This window comes from Varroa destructor, unplaced genomic scaffold, assembly GCF_002443255.2.
Source record: "Varroa destructor unplaced genomic scaffold, Vdes_3.0 BEIS01000003.1, whole genome shotgun sequence".
Taxonomy (NCBI): domain Eukaryota; kingdom Metazoa; phylum Arthropoda; class Arachnida; order Mesostigmata; family Varroidae; genus Varroa; species Varroa destructor.
This window is the reverse complement of record NW_019211456.1, coordinates 30,729,172-30,741,090: the sequence shown is the minus strand read 5'-3', so window position 1 is coordinate 30,741,090 and position 11,919 is coordinate 30,729,172. Positions and strand designations below refer to the sequence as shown.

The following is an 11,919-nucleotide window of genomic DNA, read 5'->3' as shown; positions in this document are numbered from 1 at the left end:
ATGAGCTTAAATGCCTGTAGCAGACAGCTCGAGCAAAAGTAAATGACCGAAAAATGATGCGATCGTCAATTGCAAAATGTACCTGTTTGAAGCTCCGTTTGCATACTCACTCACATGTATCCAACTAGAAATCCCACACATTGTATAGCAAAATAAAAGGAAATTGAGCTTTGCAACATTCACTATTGCGGTTGGTCCGATTTTCGTGAAAAAAGCTAATCCGTTCTGCCTTGCAATGCATATTTCTTTTTTTTCCAGCATGTTTGCATCCTCTAGACGCTAGGCATTCAAACTTTGTGATGAATGGCGCACGCTAATGCCACTCGCGGACGACGAGAAAAGGAGACCGCTGCCTGTCGGTCGGTCGGTCGGTAGATGAAGCGAAACATCGAAAAAGGTCCTTCACAACGCCTTCCAAGCGCCTTTGTGTTAGTCGACCCAGCGATACAGCCATCTCGTCATCCAAAGCTGTGACACCAGTACGTTCAGGGTTTCGTTCTTAAACGGCATCACGCTTTCTCTTCCGACATATATAGCGCAGAAAAACTCGGCCGACGAAACGGCGTACGAAAGAAATAAGCAGGTCAAAAGGAACTTGTGTACAATTTTGCGCTTTCTCTTTTAAATTTTTGTGGAGAGAAAAGATTGTGTGTTTTTCAAAAAGGACATGGTTTTCAAAATGAGATCAAGCATTTTATTGGCGACATGTTGCGATGAGTTATTTCAAAAAACCCTTCTCAGACAGTGGAGGGTATACTGAAAACCCATTCGCCAAAACAAATAGACTTCAGTGGAAGACAGGGAAATCGTGTATAAGCCCGTGCGTGCTATCTTTAAGGAGCGAATCCTATTTAATATAACGCTGGTAATACCAGGTATATAGTTAATATAAACCTTTCAAACAGCACAACATGTAAAAACATTGAGGATTCGCCTGGTTCGATAGAATTTTTGAAGAATTGTTAGATAGGGTTTTAAAAGAATAGACTGTTAATAAGGGTTATATTTTTGCGATAGGCAAAGTATACATAAGTTTAAAATATGTGCTTGGATTACTTGGTTAGGAAAGGGACTTTACGTTTTATCTCTTTTCAAATAATTTTCCTATACCAATAAGTAGCTTTGATTTTCGTACAAAATCAACTACAGAGACCTTGTGTCTAAAAATATCTGTCTAAAATAAAAGCAACCTTGTCCTGGAAAAAAAGCGTCCATTGTACCGTTCTATGCAGAAAATCATCCTGCGCATGTTTACGGGATTTTGTAACAAGAATTTAGTCCGGTGATCTGCTGGATTTTCTTGAATTACACCAGGTATTGAAACATATCTTCTCACGTCGCCAGTCGGTCGACTGATTCCTAAGTTTTTTATATTGGTTTCCTAAAGAAGTTTCTACTTATCCGTGCAACACACATGTACACTACTGAGATAATTTTAATCATATGCACTGTTTTTAAAACACGTTTATTGATCCTCAATATGCCTAATAATATCCGCAATATTATTATTATGTTTACGACTTGAGCTTCTTATTGAACTGAAGAGTCATTGGGATCGCTTTTTTGCTGTAACATTAAAGACTTGCTTCCGTTAGTAGGTCTAGCCTAGGTGGGTCTTGTTTAATATTGGACCTATTAAACGGCGTAATAGCCATATGCAGTAGCGGTGATTTGCCATCATTAAAAATTTTCCTGATAAAAAGGTAGCCTTATAATTAACATAATAATATAGTTAAAGAGACGCACGCCAGCCACCAAGAGTATGCCGCTGCATTATTATATATGCATTAGCCCCTAAATAGATAGCCATACTATTATGGTATACTTAAACTCCTTATGAATGAAGTCCGAAAGGAAACTTTGTATTGACAGATACGGCGCTGATTTTTTTTTTGCTTCGCATTTCTTTCCGACTTTTCATTTTCGGCACCTCGTCTCTGCGTATTAAAAACGACACATTTAGATATTTATTTAGTTGCTTGATAAATCTATATTGTGGGCAAAATCTTCTGGTGAAAGTTTATTTTCTACAATTACTATTGTTTTATATTACTAGTGTTGCCTGCCTGGGTTTATGCCTTGACGCACAAGTTCACAGAAGCAAATCTTATCTATATTCTTCATTCAGGTCTTTGACTGGATTGACAAATATGCGTTGCATATAACAAAAAAAAAAAAAAGAAAAGAAAAGAAATGGGGTATTTTAGTTATAGAAAAAGACAAAAGTTAATCGGTCTAGGAGTTGGTCAGACGGCAACTGATGTCAAAAATATTGGCAGTGTGAATTTAGTACGCAATACTGAGGTCCAGATCCAAGCTCGACAATCGTGGAAATTGCCACTTCCTTGCCTACATTGTACATGGCCGTACAACAATTTAGGATAAGGACCTTTTGCAAGTAGTATACTTTGTTCGTCCCCAGTCCAACGTTCACGCTTGATTTCGATGACTCAGCAGTGTTGATGCGCTGGACCTAAATACATGTAACGTATACTTTAAGCTGACAATAGCCCTAGCGTCCACCTTCGCGATGTGGCCTACCTCTTCCTTTCTATAGGGCATAGATAATTTTCCAGGTTATATCTCATTAAATGCAGTTAACCTACCTCCTATGTTTTAAAATGACAAAATTGATCTGTTAGAAAGGGATATAATATTTATAGTATTTACGCTAATGAATTTTACTATATAGACACTATAGGCATGACAAGTCACACATGAACTTAGACTGAGATTTTTCACCGAGGTCAGTCCACTATAACAATACACTGACACTTTCGTAGTCAAATATGTTACTTACTGTCGAACCTTGCATCGGTAGACCGAAAAAGATGACAGCCTCGATCCGCGGTATCCAGGTCATCCGCTGATACCGCTTCAGCTAGAACTGCTACTCTTGGATCGAATTGGATCGGTGCAATAAGGGGGCAAGGAATGTCAACAACCGACAGTTGTGTGGCTGAGATCATCGCAAAATGACGAAACGCTTTGAATAGGAAATAAGGACTGGAAGGATGCCGTTTGTTGTGTTTCCGTGACTGCTGTGTCTATAATTGACGACGGTCGCGTCACCTCAAATATCTGCATTGGCTGTTGTCTCCAGATCGGCAAGCGCCGACGACCATGTCCATCTTGTAGGTAAGCCATTTTCGCATTTATATCTGGACAATGAATTATTGTTCTGGCAATGTTGACGTACTCAAATCTTTTTATTATTTCTGACAAAACATGGCTCAGTTTTCCGACCGTTCAAAGGATAACAATGGAGGCCTGCGGACGAAGTACGTAGAGGTGTTTGTATGTCTGAATAGACATTCAAGCGAATGATGTTCCAGTGCTTACCTTTTTACCAGACCTACACGTTTTACTTTTTCTTGGCGTAGTAGTAAAGGCGTAGTAGCATTAGTTGTGTCAGAGACAATGATGGGGCGATCGCTTTAGCATCAAAGGAAACTGGCGTCTACTGTATTGATACTAAAGACGAGAAGAAGAGTTGTACCTATTGCTGGGTTGACAAGACAGGCGCAAGAAAGATCAAAGGGAAAACAAAAATCGGCACACGGCAACATAACGTCGTGTTAACGACGCGACCAGATCGCGTGCCTGATTGAATATCGGTAATGTCATTTGCATACGCGGGTAGATATTGGGGTTGAAGTACATGGGCCTCGACAGGCAACACGCGCACCGCACTGTTCGTGACAGAATTACAAACACTATAAAACGGCAAAGTCCGTACATTCTCTTAGGATAGAGGTGAAACACAGAGGAGTTCTCATGCAAAAGATTGTTGGCTTGCAGATGATGGCGCCGATGGGAAAGCCCTTAACGTGTAAAATGCACTTTCGCCATTTAATTAGTCTTCAACAACCGCACTATTTCCTACGTACGTGATGATGGTTGTAAGCAGCACTTGCAAGCTCTTTCATTCTATTCTTAGGTTGAAATAGAATATGAGCACTTTTAAAATTTTAATTGGATATTCAACAATTGTAAGTTCAACTTTAACAGTACTTAAATTGCACTGTTCTATTTTGCAAACAAGTCTCTATAGATTCTTTAGAGTTAATTGATTTTTAAAAAAAGATAGTCATCAATGCTTGAAGAAATCCAGCATAAATGTGCTTTTAGATGCGTCACAGGTACTAATAGGAAATAGGCAAGGGTAGCGTCGCTCCGTTTTGTAGACCGTCGACTATGAACTCGATGTAAAGCGCAGAGAAGGTTCCTGAAACGTTGGACGTACTTTTCGGTTAATGGAAGTCTTCGGACAGTAGCGTTACTGGTCGGCTGACTTGGTCATTCAAGAACATCACCACCATCTATCTCATCATTCGTACCTTTGAGCCGCCTTAGGAGAAAGGCCGCCACCAAGAAAAAAGAGCTCAAACACAGGACTTTATCTAACAATCGCATGCAGACGACCGTTTGAGAAGCATTAGGCGTTGCCTTAGGAACAATAATGGTGCCACCTTCTACGTTGGCCATCGTACATAGATTATCCCGTTTCTTCATAAACCAGTTTCTGAAGGTAGTAAAAGGGGTCGAAAAACGCGTCTATGGTAATTTTTGTCTATGGTAACTTTTCTGAATTTGCTAGAACAAGCTCGCAGAAGAATATTCAGTACGTAGAAAAGATGTGTGAATAGCACCTATTTTATGTACAGTTAGATACTCTAATATCTCAAATAGGGACGCATTTACGCATTGCTCAGCCGCAATGGAAAATAATAGTTTTTAACAATAATAAACTAATGATAATTAATTTCTACGATCTCTACTGGCTAAAGATTCCGGAATTTTAAGACCCCAGAGCTACTGGGGTCTCTGTGGTCATCTCGTGTCTGGAGGCAAACACGTGGGTTCTAACTGCGCTCTTGGGGATATTTTAACTTATCATAAGAGCTTTAAAATTCAATAAACCGAAAACCAATTAATGCTTTCAGGTAAGTCAACTTGCCATTGAACATCAAAAGCTATATTCTATATGACGCACAAGGTCATCTAAACTTCGATAAGTATGAAATGCAGATTTAGGTAATCTTATCCTAAGTATGGCGTCATGTACTGGCTTTTCTGCGCGAACGCCATATCATTTACCTTTGAAGTGCTCGCGTTAGAAATTTTATCAATATGATTGACCAGGTCGTTATCTAGACTAAAAAAATCGAGCAAAACAGATAACGTAAATGAAAGTGTTTTTTAAGTAAATTTGGATAGATCCTTATTATAGACAAAAAGGAGTGACTCATCTAATTCCATATGACGATAGTACCGTATAAGTATGAATAAAGATGTTTATTCTCTGAGCTCCTATCGTTATTACCCTTATGCAGTACTGTTCATTAATCTAATTAGTTAAAATACCCATAAATTTATTTAAGAAATCTATGTGATAACGAGCTAAAAGCAAACAGCCATGATGAACAAGATCACAATTTTACAAATTATCCATCTGTACTTATTATCAGATAAATAATGTTTTTATTTTGACTACTCCATAAAAAAGTTCCATCGAACGATGAACAGATTAACTGACTGCTATAACAAGTGAGTTGATTTCTAGCGGACTCTGGGCTAGACAAACGATACAACATAATATAACGTACTCTGACGACTATCTACGTGCTTTAAAGCGTCTCAAATCAATCGTAGTCGTGCAACGACGTGCAACACAGAAACGAAAGCGTCGTTCCGTGAAACACCATTACTTTAAGCATATAACGAGACGATGTTGCTGATTTCCTATGCTCCTTATTAAAAATTTTCAGTACATGCGCTTCATTCAAAGGGTGTTATCCTAGAATTAATCATGATGAGCTCCTTTGCACACAGAACCAGAAAGAATTTTAATTGAGGTACTAATTAATGACAGCCCTTCCAGTAATAGCAACAATCACCTGTCAAAGTGTGCTTAAAAGTAAGTTTTTTTTTAATTGATTAGGATAATAAGTTATTTAATTAGCAGGACCGACAGCATAAATCGTCGTATGCGTCATCGACATGCTGTATAGCATATACAGGGTCAACCTGTCCTCTAGCGTAGAATATGTGAGTCGTAGATGTAAATTGACTTTATATTATTCTATTGAGATGCTTTATGTCGGGGCTGAGACACTGAGTAAAATGTTTTATCTCGTCTATGTTCGGCTGGTTGTTCTCGAACATCGCAATCGACTGTCTAACGGATTCAGAGTTTCTGTTAGCGCCATCAGCGTTCAGCTAATATATTCGTACATGCGCTCCGGTGGCTTTGAGACACGACACATATAAATTAACAATAAGAGGAGAGATTATGTGAAAACAAAGAAGAGAACGGCCTGTAAACTTAGTCAGTTTTTCAATCAGTCAAAACGATGCCAACTGCATCACAAGCTTCCCCATGGCCCAAGTCCATGTTGATGTTGTGCGTGTAGCTGTTGATGACTGGCGTCTTCTGCATCAAGATTGTTGTTGTTGCTGCGGCCTTTCTCGGTGCAATATTGGCTTTCGTTACGCTGAAAAGTGTTTGTACTTTCTACCTACACAGAGCTTTCAAACCCACTGGCTAGTTTTCAGTCGACGCGATTCGTTCGGAGCGTGTATGGCAACCAGAACATAGCAAGGACAAAGACCCGAACGATTACTGCTTTCATGAACCAATGGTGGTAACAGTTGTCGCTTCCACAAATGGCGCTGCTGGTATCTTTGTGTGCCCGGCCTTGTCGGGTTGTCTTTCTATGCATCCTTGCCCCCAACAACAGTTAGATCTGAGTTCGTCTGAGGCTGTTTTCAACTGGCCCGGTCGATCTCCCTTTGTGGCTTTGTTCACCCTTTAGCCTACGACGGCCATGCAGACCGAACTGGCGCTCGAATGTATTTGTTCTATCGCAACAAACTAGTCAGCGACAGCATGCCCTTGTGGTCAATGCGCCAGAAGCATGATTATGACACAACGTGTTTTGGTACTAAAAACGAGAGGACCTGCACACAGGCGAAAACGTTTTAGCTGGCCACTGTAGCATATTTTCTGCGCTATACAAATAGGCCGAAAGTGTTAATCGGTTGCTGTAGAAAAAGGGATTATTCAACTTTTTGAGCAATAATATCTAGAACGTTTTCCTTTGAAAATGAATCTTTTAAAGTATCACAAACGATGCGTGCTTAAAACAGTTCGCAGCTCCTTCCATCTATTACAGATATTTTAAGGTTATCTTGTTTATCTCATTTACAAATAACACTGTATTCAAACTCGCTCATATCTATTAGTACTTTTGATTTGCTTTGAGTTCATAATACAAACGCATATTGTAACCAAATTCTATTTCGTAAACAATCACTGTTTAAGGCCGAGACCGCGACCGTACTCTTGGTTAGTAGTTATCTGTCAGAAGTCGCAAAGTCCCTCATCCTGGTAACTTTTACGAAGTTATCATCAATATAGTCGTTGGCTTCTCTTGGTTTACTTTCGACTGCTGCAAATGACTTATTTGCTTGGGAGTCTCACACTGGTTTATTCGACTAGTTGGGCAAAGTATATTACGCTCTGTGCTTATGTCCGTGCGTCTATGTGTGTGTGCGTTCCATCTTTTTCCTTGCGGCGTAGCACTAGTTTACGCCCCAAATGATGTGGCAAATGGCTTTTCTGCTTTTGCCCTAGGCGGAAATCACTTGATGCCCTCTGTTCGGTTTTTCGGCAGAGAAGTGTTGGCTTGGAACAGAGGCGGCACAGACGTAGTCTTTAGAGCAGCGAACGAGCAAGTAAAGTCGAGTGTCTTTAAGGAAGGAGGGCACAAGCTACTGGTCGGTTCGTTGGAAGTCGCCTGCAGCAGAAGTAAGGCACCCCTTTGGAATGACAGGACCAATGACGGTGGATTTCCGTACAATCGCCCGCTGGGATCTCTCAGTTCGGTACTCCAGCGCACCATGTTGATGCCAGCCTGAACGGCCTTGCTACCCTGGGTCATCTCAGACAGCGGGTCCCCCGTCAAGCTCTACCCCTTTCAATTTTTGAATTGATCTCCGTTCATGGAAGGGAGAAAGCTTTTCCTTTGTACACAAAAGTATTCTATCCATTAAACTTGAAGGTGTAGGTTATTTGACCTTTCCTTAAATACTAAGCCCAGCTACCCACTTGGAAGTGTGTCACAACGAAGACTTCAGATAGATTCAACTGTGATGAAGTACAGCATACGACTGAACTATTTGGGAGAACTATTAATCGTCATTGTATATTAATATTGACAAGGATCCTTTTAACGACGATCGCGTTTCACCTATCTCTTCATCAGCTTGTTGAAAACCAAAATTGTACACTTACTAAATTTATCCAACGAGCAACGTTGTCCCATTTTATAGTTCCCTGGTGTTGAACGGGCGTTCTAGACAACTAAAAAGAAAATAGCTTCCATCTTGTAAGTTCACCAACATCTTGCATCTATGAAAGTTTTGCTCCCTATCAAGGAATACGTTTTGCTACTGCTATCACTTTAATTAGAGGTTTTCTGTTTGCTGGTGCCTTAGTAAGAGGCAGTGTTTTCCAGTGCTTTCATTTTACCTGTCATCCGAAAAAGAGAGGTACACTTCACTAAAAAAGCTGGTATCACCGAAAGCTTCAATCAGCTGTGAGGCTTCGACGAATCAGCATAACAACACCATGATCGTTATCGTCTCCTCTCATCCCTTTATCTGCGGTAGCGGCCGTAAAAGCATCGTCTCCATCGTTTGAAGTCTGTTCGTCCGCATGTCGTTAATGGTCCTATCTAAGGGTATATATATGTAATCGTAGTTTCTCGATATGAACTTTTTCTAGTTACGTGCAAGAGTTTCGGCGTGTGACTTCGGGTCTGCGAGAACGACAGTAGCAGAGGGCAGTTTGAACGTTTACAGCCGGGTGATTAAAAACTTATCCCACCGGCAGAATATAAAAAGCTGTTGATAACGCATAGTATATCAGAACGTTAACCATCGCATGAACCAAATGCAACCGTATTGCATGCTACAGCTGTTGGAAACTGATAATCAAAAACTTCTTTTACATAAGGGGAATACATGACGTATTCCTTCACTTTATCATTGAAGTGCCGCCTTCATATCGAATTTAGTTCTAAAATATCCATCGTTAGGCTTAAATAGACGGTCTGCCCGTCACAGAGAAAAAGAGTCCTGCGAGTCGCGTATATCAATTTAAAATATATGTCCTCAACCTCCATGTATCAACCTCATGCTAAAAGCTAGTTGGTGGGCCCTAAATGCAGTACTGTCTTCAGCTTTTCTAACTAGAACGGTGTTACATTGGTATTTTTCAACACGGTGAAATGCAGTAATGAAAAGTGGGAGCCGTTGTCTTTCCAATTATGATGGCCATTTTAAAATTAAATCATCTACATATACTACTAATAGGCTGGCCGCTCCTGTTAACCGTTTTCGTACTTAACCGCCCCGCGTATGGCTGTAACGATATCAGATCAATGAACGTTTATAACCACCCCCATAAAATTGGAACTTTCGAAACACTTACGGTATTAACTTTAATGAGCGAGAAAACTATGTCTTACGTACAAAACGTGCATAGTATTTCATTACACACCCCACACGACCCTGTAGCAGCATAAGAAGCATGTTTTATCATTCTGCATAACTGGAGAGGTTAAAATAGGTCAATCAGCTGTTACGAACAGACGTGAAAATATCTATAGTTACAGATAAAATAGATCAATAGCTTTAGTCGAAGCACCGACTGTTCCCTTCGACTTAGAGATGCCATTCCTCTCTACTGTACGTCAAGGCTCGCCATGTGTCACCCACTGGGATCTCGTTTCTGTGATCGATGCTCTCGTTTTCATAGTTTCATTTTGTCTTTTCTCAAGCTGCCTGAGACCAGCTTCACTCACACAATCACTTCCGCAGGCGGCCTTCATTTTAACTCGTATACAACTCTATTATTTTCACAAAGTCTTCTTTATAATTCTTATCGACTTTAGTTGGATTTTCTAAGCTAAGCAAACTTATTCATTCACTGTTTCATTCACTGTACGCATAATAAATGCGTCACTGTGCACTAAATATAACATCAGCTGTTGTTTTGCGTCACCATTAAACTGCCTGAATCCATTTAGCAAACTATCAGCTCGACATTATTTTGAGTGTGTCGCAGATGACCCCATTTTACAGTATGTTTGATATTGAACAAAAAAAAAAAAAGATACAGCTTTGGACACGTGTTACGCTGGCTTTCAGTAGAGTTCCCTATGTGTCAACTGTGAAACCCTTGTTTTTTGTAGTGCCCAACAGTATAGATGCGGGTTTCTACGAGCGAGAAAAACGGGAAAAATTGTGTGGCCCTGAGAAATGTCGTTTTTGAATCAAAAGTTAGTTTAATTTAAATTGTGGCGTCAAACTGAGAGCCAAATATCGGCCCTTGATCCCTCCGATAAGCAAGGAACTTTTCAAACGTGTTTTTTCCCTTCACGCGGAAGCATTCTCGTTGACCCCATATTTTACGTTATCTTGTTTCTTCTTGGACGCTGCCAATTTGTTGATCTAATTTTCCCTTTGTTGATGTGTCATTGCTGCGTGACCGTTTTTTACTAACTGGAAGAAATCGTAAGCGCCCATGTAGCAATAAATTACGAGGACTAAAGAGCTCCTAATCGCAAAAGTGTTACTGAATACACGGCGGCACAGATCGCAGCGCTGCATAATATAGGACAACCAAGTAATAATATTTATGCCTTGATCGTACGTATTTTACATGGCACCCGATCGCATTTCATCTGACCGTCTAAACTCACGTGGGATTTCTCCATATCCCTGTCTGATCCTAATATATATATGTACATATATAAGGTTGTCCCACATGCCACTTGTCAAAGAAACTCCTTGAGAGACCTGGCCAACTCAATCAATTGAAGCATAGACACGTGCGCACATTTGAGACTTCAGCAACATCTTCTATTACACTGCACGATCTTCTGATACGTTCTACTATATAGAACCCGTGCAGTGAGGGCAAAACGAGGAGTTACCACGGAGCTGTTGTCCAGACCTTAGATTTATGTCTGTGAAGTTATATTGAGTACATACAGACTCTCAATGCAATATGTCGATATACGTACGTAAGTAAGTAACAGTAATACGCTCCAATCTCAATGATTTCGTGTTCTTGAGAGAATGCAATAATGGGCCTGATTCGCTGTACTGAACAAACACAAACCAGACTGTTTTCTTACTGCCCAAGTAATTTTCTTTATTTAAATTAAAAAAATGATAACATCTTTCTGGCATACTATGGTGATGGGGCAAATATATACATATATATATATATATATATATATATATAACGTCGTTGCAGCTCACACATGAAGTAATGACGCAGTAGCATGTAGCTTCATAAACGCTAATTATTTTTTCTCCAAATTTCAAAATTTCTCTATTAAGACCAAATTTATTTTTCATGCCAAACTAAAAAAAAATATAATAAAAAAGCACATTGTAATGTATTGGAGAAGTAGAAACCAAGTTATATTCGTATAGTACAATTATTTCACAAGCATTCATAAAAGTTATTATAAAATAGAATTACCTTTAAAACACTGAGTAAATTGAACACTCGAGCTTTCTTGAAAATTGAAAATTGTCATCGGTAATACCCCACAACGTATAATAATGCTTACGGCCTAGTAAGGTCCTGTTTTCGCATAATATGTGCTGTAGCAATACAAATTTGAATAATTTAGCCACTGGGGAGTTTGATTAGGATTCGTCAAACCGACGAGGCATATTTTAATGGAGTGGTGACACTTCACGCAAGACTGCATCTATGCTGTCTTAGAGACCCATAGAAGTAACAATGTTAATCGTATACCCTGGGTATTCTTTTCTTCTTTATGTTTGCTGCTGGACTGGCACAGCTAGCGCCACCTGTGGCAGATATAGTAG

At 39.8% G+C, this 11,919-nt stretch overlaps 1 long non-coding RNA gene across 1 annotated transcript; it reads right to left on the bottom strand.

Moving 5' to 3' along the window:
* Window positions 1-1,075: 1,075 nt before the first annotated feature.
* LOC147756807 (uncharacterized) lies at window positions 1,076-11,798 on the bottom strand. The gene is made up of 3 exons (XR_015324643.1): window positions 11,564-11,798; window positions 2,801-4,228; window positions 1,076-2,473 (listed from the first exon to the last, which is right to left on the bottom strand). It is a non-coding gene; the product is annotated as an uncharacterized LOC147756807 (long non-coding RNA).
* Window positions 11,799-11,919: the final 121 nt, after the last annotated feature.